Here is a 12014-nt window from a genome sequence, read left to right as displayed (position 1 = left end):
CACCTTGAAGTGACAGATGTGCTAAAGAACAACCTACTAGTGTTATGAGCAACCTCAGGTTACCCTCTAGCAAGTTGCAGTTCCCCTGGCTGCAGGGCTTAGTCTTTTCCTGGCCAAGGATTTCAGAGGGATTTTGTGTTACTTGCCGAAATAGGAACAATTGCCCGTTTTTATTACAAGCTTCTTGGGATCACAAAAATACGACAAAAAATGTCGTTGAAGTTCTGTTGTTGAAGGTATTCTAAGTGATGCAGGAGACCTAATAACTGCTGTAAAATGTTTTTTGTTTCTGTTTGTTTGTTTGTTTTTGTGGGGGATTTCTCCCAGTCCAGGCAGACCCACATAAACCCGTTAAACTAAAGTCTAATACTTTGAAAGACGTGAACAATGAAGATTGGCTCACATCTGACTTTCCTAATACATCAGCTTCTTCAGAGAGATCTCTTTCTCTTATAAAAAACAAACAAGACTGTTGAGTGGATGAATCCCATTGGCAGAGAAGTGCCCACCTTGATCTTTCTGTGCTTTCCAAACACTTCCTGTAGGCACACAGCCAACACAGGCTTGTTACTTGCCTCACCAAGGCTTTGAAGATCCCAGGCATTTAATCTAATTGACCTGAACTACAAGTCCACCGCAGTGTAACCACAAAGCATCTCGTAGATATCTTGTGTCTGCAGGATTTGTCCCAAACAGCCAGGAAGCTTCATTAGCTCTGGCTCTACTTCTGTTTCTCTCTTTCTTTTTGTTATCTCAGAGTGACTGTAACTCAAAATCACCATCGCTCTGCATCTACGCAATAGTATTTCTGCATCTCTCAAGACTCAAGGGACTGAGTCTGTGAAAACATTCACCTAATAAGGAACAACAACAACAAAAAAAGGTAGCGAACAGTCCTTGGAAGACATGATGAATGTCTTGGTTTACGCTATGAATTTCTTCACTGGGATTTGTAGTTATGTAGTACTCTGGAAGATAATTTTGGACATCTGATATTTAAATGAATTGGTATGACATTTTTAGTGCCTCTTTTCCAGGGTTTTCACCTGAATTTTTACCAAGTGAACAGACTAAGAACTCAGAAATACAAAGTCGTTTTAATGAGTTTTCTAAATAAATGATCTTTGCATTTAAAATTAATTTCATGTAATGAAGATTTTTCTTTTTCAAAGTGAATTGAAATTAGTTTCCAGCCCAAATGGTACTTTTTTTAGGCAAGCAGTTATGCAATTAAATGCATTTAACCTCTGGTGTTACTGACTTGCATCTTTCCCTATACCCAAATTGCCATTAAGACTTAAAGTCGGTGACATAAATTTTGTTGCAAATGCATATTAGTAGAGAAGGAGGAAATCAGCTTTGCAAAGACTAAGACTGCAGGGCTGTCAGAAGAACCAGTGTACTACATGGTTAATTATTACTTCAGAGCTGAAACACTTTGACCAGCTATAATTACCCAATTCTAAAACTGGAGCAATTAAATCTCTTTAGACTTCTAGCTGTGGAAGCATGATATCTGATTGCAGTTCTGTGGTTTGGAGGGACAGTTATGTGTGATACCTTTGTACAGTTATGTGTGGTCAGCCTCGCTCACCAGCATGGTCCTGTCTCCCTCCGCTCCATGCATGCTCTGCCCAGCATAAGGTCCCTTGACTGGAACTCCCCTGCGGCTCATGCTGCCCCCAGCCAGGCTGCATCTTGTATGCAGGCCCCCATTCCCTGTCCACAGTGCTTTATTAATATTAAGCCTTGCCATTAATGCAGAGTTTTACTATATGTGTAGTTACTTTCATCCAAGCATATAAAAGTACTTACAAATATTTATGCATTAAACCTACTAACACTCCTAGGAGGTAGATAAGAATTTCAGCATATACATTACTGATACGTAAATATATAAAGAATCAACTTCAGACAGTAGTAAAAGGCTAAGATGTTGAACAGAGTACCATTAGGAGTGAGTCTGGATCAGAGAGGCTAAACAGCTTGCCTGTATCTTACACCAGGCTGATAACTAGAGCTAAAAGCAAAATCCAGGAGAATTAGTTTCTACCAGTCATTATTTCTATTTCTTTTTTACAATTATAACAGTACAGACATTACAATTAAAATTCAAGCCCCGTAGTTTTAGTTACTGCACTGGTCCATGGTAGAACCCATATCCTAAAGAACTTAAAGCCTAAGTAGATGAGATAGAGAAAGCTTAGAAGAGAAAACAGAGCAGAATTTCACACAGTGGAGACAGGAAGACAATCCCCGAGTCCCAGTCCAGGGAGCTTGCCTCTAAACATAATTCTTTTCCTTTGTGTTAGTCAGCTGATAACTTCCCCGCCTTCAAATTAAACACTTCCATTACTCAGGCAGACAACTCTCCTGATATCTTGTAACATTAGGAAAAGGTTACTTTTAATGTTTTCTGAATTCCAACATGACAAGGAGCAACGCAGAAGAATAAAAGGCAAAGTTGAAAGCAATAGTTGAAAGGTAAGAATTACATGAAATCACTTAAACTTAATTCCAAAAATTCAGAAGTGTTTCTTGCTTATGAAGCAGATACTTTCTGAAATTATTATCTTTGAGATTAATAGCTAAGATTTTGCTATATCCAGAGTACAGCTATGTGAAATGAGAAGAAACTGATGACAACCTCTGTCATCAGCTGGTGGATGAACACGGTGGGGACCATCACGAATAAGAGTGTGCATGGCATGCAGCTGGCCTGGAGGACAGCAGGTGATCACAGCCTTCAAGCTCACCCTGCCTGGACAGGGTGAAAAGTCTTCAATGTCTTTAATGAAAAGTCTTTAATGTCTCTTCAGCACTTGCTACCCATTGCACAGAGAATCAGGGGCAAATCTACTACACTCCCATGATGGGAAGAGCCACAGCATGGCACGGGTGAAGGTAGCTGGTACAGGCATGTGCTAGGAATAATTAGGCACACTGTAGGGCAGCCCAAACAAAACCTGTAGAGGTCACAATCATTAGGATGCCTGAGCAATAGCATTTCCCAGTCTGCACCCAACAACTCATATGTCTGTGATGCACAAGGAGTCAAACACCCTCTCCCTTTTGCACCAGCGTATTCCACTGCACAGCTGGAAGAATGGCTGCAGCCCAGCTACCACTTAGCACAACTCATCCATATAACGTTCACACATGAATCAAGACCTGTGAAGCAGATGCCTGGTAAATAAGAGAGGGAGACCCCACCATTGATGTGGTTGGGGTTTGGATGCAACCCAGAGGAAAGCTTCTGTTACCCTTTTACCTTTTGATTGATGGCTTTTGGGTTAGAAATATCACCACAGAGGAGAAGTGGAGGCCAACTGCACCTGCCATCTGAGTGCTGCTGAGCCATTCCCCAGCTTCAGTCTATGCGCAGATGTACAGCGGTAACAAGACAGCACTCTGGAGCCTAATGGGCTTGTTTCTTCCAGGATAAGAACAATTAATAATAATTGAGAAGTCCTGTATTAAGGGAATTTATAACCAATTAATACAAAATTGGCTATTGCAGTTAAACACAATAAAAATTACTCTTTACACACCAAAGGAAAGACACATACACTTACATAATCGTGTCCCTGTCATCACTGTTTAATGTATAAACAGCTTTGTGTATATGTAGCTACATTTACTGATAAAGAAGTAATTAATAATCAGGCTTTGTATGGCGTTACACTAAGTATAAAATGCACTGATCTTTTATTGAAGAATGGGCTTTTATGACGCTCAAAATCAAACCTTAGGAAAGCTGCTGAGTTGTACCTGTGTCATGGATATCTGCCTGGGGTGGCTGCCAGCCCTCACCTGTCCAGCTCACTCAGGCTTGTAAGCCTGAATGAATCCATTAGTTCTGTGATGAGAAGTGAACCTAAACTAAACTACAAATAATGAGATGTAGTACCTTTGTCAAAATGAAAGACTTCAGACAGCTGATACCAAAGCAAAAGGATACGATGTGGCATCAGTTTATATTATTTCATTATTTTGGTGGTGAAATAACTAACCTCCAAGAATCTAAAATATATGGACTAGCAGAAATCTCTTGGGAGACCCTCTAGTGGCACATTACTGGAAACAAGAGAAATATCTTTACTTTCCACTTTATCCAGAGGATTCTATCCATCTTCTTCATCTGCATCTGTATTTCTTAACAAATAGAGGCCATTTTTCTCATCTAAAACCTGATCCGTTTCTTAGCACATCAGCATCTTTACAGATTTAGTATGATTTTCACTTGGAGTTATCTGATTTCTTTCCAATAGTCAGAAAAGCAGGTTTGCTTGCATGCTCACAGTAACATCACAGAAATAAAGCACCTGGTGCTACAAACCTGCAGTTATTAAACACTGGGCATAACTCTGAAAACCAAAAGTTCATTTCTGATTTGCATGCTATTAGATTACAAATACAGCACTTGCAGAAGATGATTCCTGGCAGAGAAGCAATAGATTGAACAGTGGGAAGTCTGTGGTTAGCTTTTAGCTTAAATTTGAATAGGAAAGAAAATAGAAAATCAGTACAGCATAAGAAGAGCTTGTTGGCATTGTCTTTTAAGGGTAATAGTAAAATAATCTATGGAAATGATGCTTAAAGTACAGATAATATGAATTTCAGTTTAGTTTGGGTAAATATAGAATTTTTAGAATAGCAATTTATGAGGAACCACCTCATCTTGCATTTCTTTTCTTTGAGTGTCAGGGAAGGAAGTCTCAAAAGTAGAATCCTAATATTTTAATCTGATTGCTGTCAGAGAGCAGACGATTCAAATCATGACAAAGCCTGAGCAATCAGAATGAAAGGGGGTTAGAGGAATGTTAAGAAAGGTTTTGAAAAGACAATGCTTCAGTCTGATGGCACCAGGAAAAAAGCTCTGGTTTCTCAGCAGTGTAAGCAAAACTGAGTTTTACTCTTCTGAGGAAAACAGCTAGGACCAAGGAGCAGGGAGAGATTTATGGAGAGGAAAGCTGCAACTTCTGCTTTTGTGGGAGGAGCAGGGTGCATGGTGAAGCCTTTAAATAGGGAAAGTTAAATTCTCAGTTCCATATTCATAGCAAATAGTTCTTTGAGCAGCTGGAAATAACATCTCCTGGTTTTCTGTGGATTACACTCATATCACCTCTTTGTAGTTCCCAATATCTAATCGGGGTGGAATATCAAGAAAAGGATAATATTTCAGAGAAATCCGTCATCACACTTCAGAATCTACAGGAAATTCATTTTGCTTTTTGGTATGCCCATCTTTTTCTATTTTATTTTTCTAAATGTTTTCACGGATTTCTTTTTCATTTTATGCACAAACTGAACACAGCTAATGAGTAGATACAGAATGAGTCCTGCAATGTTGCCAGTAGCCTAACATAAGGGGATTCAATTGCTGAATTGTCCTAAGATTAGGCCTAAGCCACAATATAAGCTTCATTGATCCAAGCACAGCAAGGTATCCATTCAATAATATGTGTTTTAGCAAGGTTTTCCACTTGTAAAGACTTCCTGCAAATTAGGGCTCATCCAATATGTGATATAAACACAGTGGATCAAATTTTGCATCAGTTTAAAAAAGCCATCTCACTCCTTAGGAAAGAAGCAGTGTAACTGGGTGTATTGTGTAAGCAGAGACACATGTGTAATGAAGTTAGCTATCAAGAGAGCCATAGCTGTAGAGCTGCACGTTTATAGACACTTTGCTTCCTGACAAGCTGTCTCTAAAAAGGCAAAGAAAGAAAGAACAGGTGATGTGCTGGTGTTCATAAATGCATATGTTCAGTAAAGCTGTTTTGTTACCAGATAAGCAGTTTGCGAATGTAACCGCTTGCAAAGGAGAGGTTACAAACATGTGCCTGTCTCTGTTCTTCGTGCAGTCCCGTCCCTGTAGCATCGCACAGTCTCAGAGTGCAGTATGTCCCCTCACACCACCCTGCAGTGGGGCAATGCAGCTGCCCCACTGAGCAGAGGGGAGCTGTGACAGCCAGAAGCCAGGGGACTGTTCCAGCCCTCACAGCCTCCTCTGCAACCCTGCCTGTCTCTCCTCTCAACCTTGGTCCCCACCTGTTGAGAAGATCATGAGATTTCAGTGGCAGACAAGGTATAACACCACAAGAGGGAAATAACTGGGGGTTCCAAGTTGTGCTGGGGGAAGAACGGGGCTCTGGGGCACTGAGCAGTGTCAATAGCTGATATCACTGGCACCCATCTGTGAATGCTAATGACTCACGTGGCCTTCAGGATGCGGACTGGCTGATTAGCTTTGGTCTGGAGCAGAGACAGGTGCCAACGGATGATTAGTCTGGAAGAAACCCATCCTGGCATTTAAAGTTCAGAATTGAGTTCCTCTATACAGAGATCTCTCTGTCAGCAAGATAGGCAAAAGCCCAAATGGCAGAGGTGATCTTGACACATCCCAAGGGTTGTATGGCCACTTACAATGTTCCTGACCTAGTACACTGCATGCAATGACATGGCTGTGATTAGACCTCAGATTCAAACCATGACACCTCTGCCAGGAAGATAATGATTTTATAGCACTTGAGGCCACTTTTCCTTTAGAAGGTTTTCTTTCTTGGGTTTTGCCCAAATCACAACTCTTGTCTGGTCGTCATTACATACCTAAGTGTAGATTTTTTTTTCCTTTATTCATCCTAAAATCAACCTAAAAAAAATATGTGCAAACTTTAACATTATAAAGGACATAATGGTTTTACAAATATGTGAGGCTTAAAATTACCACCAGTATGGTCTTATTCACTGGATGCTGCTCTTGAAAATAAATTTGAGCACTGGTAAACATATTCCTGAATACAGTCGCAGCTGGTACTAATACCTTATCATCTTTCCACGCAGACTAAGAAAGTTCTTTATTATATAAATGTCCCCATTTTTTCCAATTGGGAACTGATAGCTTATGTATACTTAATTGTTAGTGTTGCTTGAGGAATGAGTCATCCTTATTTCCACTGAGAATTTCCCTCAACTACTTTAGTTCCATGTAGGGAGCTGTATTATTTTGCTTAATTATATAAAGATTTCAGATCACTAAGATTTTACGTTATTAACACAAATGTCAAATGATTTAAGCAAGTTCCTAGAATACCTAAATGGAAAAATCAAAACAAGTGCCCTAGAGGTATTGCTTCTTAAGTTTTGAAAGGGTGGGCAAATGAAAAAAATGAGTTAGTCAAGTATTTTGCTCACAGGGAAAATTAATAAACAGAAAGGCAAGGATATCTCCCTTTGAAGGTGAAACCTCCTGTGGCTAATGTTCCACCTTCTTTTATTTAGCCTAAAACTCCACCCTGCAAAAGCATAAACAGATCTTAAAATTTATGAGCTTGAGAAGTCTACCCACATGAGCTTTTGCAGGATCAAGACCTGAGAGAATGATTTCTGTTCATAAAGCACTTTTAAAGTTTTATGTGCCAAATTTTGAGAACAATCTATTTTCACCCACCCACTCTGACCTTATTTGCTCAGCAGGCACTATTTCTAGAACTGCCAGAAACTTCAACGTGGCCATACATTTTGCTGTCGACTCTTGAGGAGATAAGGCTAGTGTTTTCAAATGCTTTATGCACTTAGTCAGCTGGTTGAATGGTTCCTTGTAGACGTGCTGGGTATGGGATTTCTCTGTGAATGCAGATTCTGGGAGGCCCTGCAAAGGTCTATTTATGCTGTGATTACAGTCCTGGGACGAGTTTTCTTTGAACATAAAGTATGACTTGCACAGAGTCAAAATGGGAAAAAATGGCCTTAGATAATCTTTAGTAGAGCAGAAACAGATGAAGAGCTCAGCTCTTTACTCAGCTAAGAAGGAGTCTGGTTCATCCTCTCTGTCCTCTCTCCTGCAGAACCAGGTAGCTTTTGTCACAGCAAAAATCAATCACACTGCTCCCTGCTCCCATCTAGTCACTGTGTGTGAAATAACTCTATTTCTAGGGTGTAAGTGGGATGCTGGGGGAAAATGTAGTTCTCTTCAGCCTATGGATAAGAATACACAAGGTAATAATCTAGTGTGAGATCTGGATTTAAGGGATAGATCCTAAATATATGTTTGCCCAAAGCTTCCTCCTTTTTCTAGGAGTTCCAAGTGTGTGAGACAAGACACTGCCCTTACGCCTGTTTAAGTTCTTCTATGACTCCAAAGGGATCAGTTATGCTTTGCTCTTCAGTATCTTTGAATTTTATTAAATACTACCTTGCGCTACATGATTAAAAATAATAGGAGATGAATAACTCTGTAAATGGTAATAGAGCTTCCAAGAATGTAGCTTTCTCCCCCACTGTTTTCTTCTCTGCTTCCTCTTCTGAAAGATCCACTCACTGTACAAGCTGCTAGGCACATGGATAGGTTCACTGAAAAAGACCGAAGTGTCTGTCAGTTTGAAATTCAGACTAGTAGCTAGTTATTAAATATAATAGCTTGTCTGAGCTTTTTGAGAAAAGAAAAACTTCCTAAAAAGTAAGTGATAAACATAACAGTTTCCATTACCTTCTACACCCAGGGCCTCTGAGTTGTCTTCTGTAGCAATTACACTTTAAACGGGTTTACTTACTTTTTCTAAAATTCTCGGAGATTTCAACTGTTGCCTTGGTTATTCCCTGATGAACAGCCTGCAAAATCATTTCAATCCATCCAGAATCTTCCATGGAGGCTACCCAAGACTGTAGTAAAATGAAATATCACACTCATAAGTGATAAAATTCAGTTCTTAAATTTCCCTTTATATATATCTGATGCCAAATAAAATTTAAGTTTGAGCATGCAGTGTGTGGGATTATTCCTACAAGAAGTCACTACAGGACTTAACACATTTGCAGGGCATAATGGCAATTGCCACGACATATCTATGATATGTAACATTTTGGAAACATCTTTTTTAGACACTGACCTGGTCACTGGATGCAGGATAGAAGGGAAAGTCTTCTAAAAATTCACTGGATCCTTCTGTTGTTGAAGCAGAGTTTAGGAAATACAGGGAGTGCTGCATGGGACACAGCACATAATGTGACTACAGGACGTATCACAACAGATTCCCATTTTACAGATGAATCCCAATTGTACATGTCAAAATCTACGAGGCTCAGGAAGATCCCCTGTGTTGCCCACCCATCCAAATTCCCACTGTGTTTAGCAGCCTGGATTCTCAGAAGCAACTCAGCCCAGTTTTAGTTAGCTGAAATCATTGCAAGAAGACACAAAACATTGCTGACTAACCTGAAAAAAAAAATTATATCAAACCATTCATATGTTACAAGCAAAATTATCTCCCATTGGATTATTCTGCAGAAAGTGTGAGAGTTTGGGCTACAGCACAAACCTGAAAAAGGCAGCACAGAGAAGGATTAGACAAGCTCAGTTTCAAATTCCTGGCTATCTAATTCACCAGCCCCAATTAATTTAAATATTTTAAAACCTGATTTTAAAGTAATATAAAATATTTATAGGCTGTAATTGCAAATGACAGTGAAAAGAAGAGTTGGCTAGTTCAGACAAAAGTATCAACAGACTGAACTGGGGAGCAAACACCTCCTCCGGGGTTGTATAGCTTGCTAAAATATTTATATTGAAAACCCAGGAGCCTTCCCTTGTAAGTCCCAGGAAAAGGCTTTTTCCCAGGTGTATCCTACTAGAGGGATAGGGCACTACCTTAATGCATAAGTAGCTCATCAGTAGACGCTGTGCTGGAAATAGAAATATGGTTACACTCTAGCTGTAAGGCATGACAAAATAAAAGGTTCTAGGAGGTGTTGGATCTATCACCTCCTGCCAGTCTAATCACTAAGACAACTTGTGTTTTTCTCACGTGCATGCTTAGCCATCAGCACTGAGCTATTGTCACAGGGCTGGCAGCAGAGAGGCAATGGGTAGCAATTGCTGGCCTGATGTCATGGTGTGCTGCTCTGAGTCTCAGCATGGATGGCATACGGAAGGATCTTACTAGTTAAGGCGAAGATACAGTGAGAAAGAAAAGGAGAGCAATAGCTTTCTCTTCATCATTCCTCAGCTGAGGAATATATATATATATATATCTTTTTTGTAATCAGAGATTTAATACATAGGAATCACTGCTGTCTAAAAAGAATCTGCAACCATCCCATGTGGTTGAGCATGTACAATATGATGCAGGCTCTATCTTTGATGTTTCTCTGGATAGGACCTACAAAACTATGATGGCCTAAAAGTAAACACCTACACAATGAGTTTTTAAAATGAAAATGCGTCATTCAGAAAAGCTGAGATTAAACTCCAATCTTCACCAGATGCTACTGAAAACTCACTCAAGAAATGGATGTCTTCTGCTGTTGCATGAAGCTGCAAGAATGCCACTGGGAGTATGCTGGAATACCAACAATTTAAAACTGCATGCTGAAAGCTTGTATCATAAAGGTGGGAATGGTGAACAAATTCTTAGCAGCAGCAACCAGTAGTTGTCCAAGTATCGAATGGTGGGCACCATATAAGAACATGGAAAAGAGGAATGTCTTTAATGGAGATATAAATAATGCAGACAGGCACAAACACATAGGCTCTGTGAGCTGAGACAGACTGCCTTTCAGGGCAAAACAGAAGTTATTTGCAAAAGGGCAGAGGGCTATGCATTATAAACTAAGTGTTGAAAAGCTGGTACCCCATAAATACAGTAAAAGTAATTTACCTGCAAGAGGATTCAAAGACCAAAGAGAGTTTCATGTGCTTAGATGAATGTATTCCTGAAATTCTGCAACTCGACCGCATGTGCAAATGGAAAGCAGAGACTTGATTTATTGATAAACAAATTCACAGCATAATTGAACACACAGAAGAAAACAGTGCCTGAAGATAGTTGAAGCAATATTGAACTACCCCTCAATGTTTGCTGAATCTGCCACTTTTGTCCCTGCAAATTTTACTTTGTTAGGACACCACTGCATGGGGAATGGATTCTCTCAGTGCAGCAGAGAAATTGGCCTAAGACACTCTCTAGTTTTCCTCTGTTGCTACTCTACAGTCTCTTTGAGCCCCTTTTTGTGGATCCTCTGTCTTGAACCGTAGACTGTGGTACTGGAGAAGAACACAGGCTTGATGACCATAATGTTCAGACAGACCCCTTTGTGTGCCCCTTCCAACTCCAACGAAGCTCTTGCTCAGGCACATAATGATGCCTGATCCCTTCCTTGACTCTCCCTGGTCCCCACGTATATTGAAAGGCAAAAGCAGAGACAAGAAGAAGCAGAACTGAGAGCTTCCCAGCTTGTCCAGGAGACAAAGATACAGGGCAGGCTCTTGGAAGGTGGGTAGCAGAACAGGTATTGCTTATTCCCCAGTTCTGCCTTCCCCACCTTCAGCACCTTTACTCCTTCTTTGTGTAAGTCCTATACACTGTTAAGACAGCGTACTCTGGAATCATCAGTCAGCAAAAAGACCCAGACTGCTTTTTGCTCCGATCTTCGAAATGCTAGGATCCACTTTTTCAGGTTTCTGTTTGTTTGTTTGTTTGTTTTTTCCTTCAGCTTGTGTGTTTGTTTTTGATGAAAATTAGGGTGTATATGCTACTACAAACCTATGCAAGTATAACATGTCAGGGGCTGAAGGTAGGGCTGGCAGGGAGCTAAAAAGATGTCCAGTGTAATTCCACCTCTGCTGAGGTATGCTGATCAACTGCACCCAACAAGCTTGACAGCTGTTTTATCTAATCTTTTCTTTAAAAGACCAAGTAATGGAGATTCTACAGCCACTCTAGCAGCCTGTTCCCGTGCTTACCTAGGCTTATAGTTAGAAAGATAACCTAAATCTCCTTTGTTGGAAATTAAAGCAATTTTTCCTGCCCTGTCCTCAACGGGTAATGGATTACTATGTTCTTTTAATAGCTTCTTACATGCTGGAAGTCTGTTATCATGCTCCCTTCAATCGTGTAAATGAAACAACCTCAGTTTCTCCAAACTTTTCTCATAGTTTATGCCTTTATAGGTTTCTATTTATTCCTGCTCCTGTATGCTGCAACCAGTGGACCTGAAGCTTTTATTTAAAAACA

At 40.1% G+C, this 12014-nt stretch overlaps 1 long non-coding RNA gene across 1 annotated transcript; it reads right to left on the bottom strand.

Moving 5' to 3' along the window:
• Positions 1-7945: 7945 nt before the first annotated feature.
• LOC308200260 lies at positions 7946-11289 on the bottom strand. Its single transcript, XR_013955400.1, has 3 exons — positions 8892-11289; positions 8556-8664; positions 7946-8355 (listed from the first exon to the last, which is right to left on the bottom strand). It is a non-coding gene; the product is annotated as an uncharacterized lncRNA (long non-coding RNA).
• Positions 11290-12014: the final 725 nt, after the last annotated feature.

This window comes from Anser brachyrhynchus (assembly GCF_964034855.1).
Source record: "Anser brachyrhynchus genome assembly, chromosome: 10".
NCBI classification, from domain to species: domain Eukaryota; kingdom Metazoa; phylum Chordata; class Aves; order Anseriformes; family Anatidae; genus Anser; species Anser brachyrhynchus.
The sequence above is the reverse complement of the archived record's forward strand: the minus strand, read 5'-3'. Positions and strand labels throughout refer to the sequence as shown.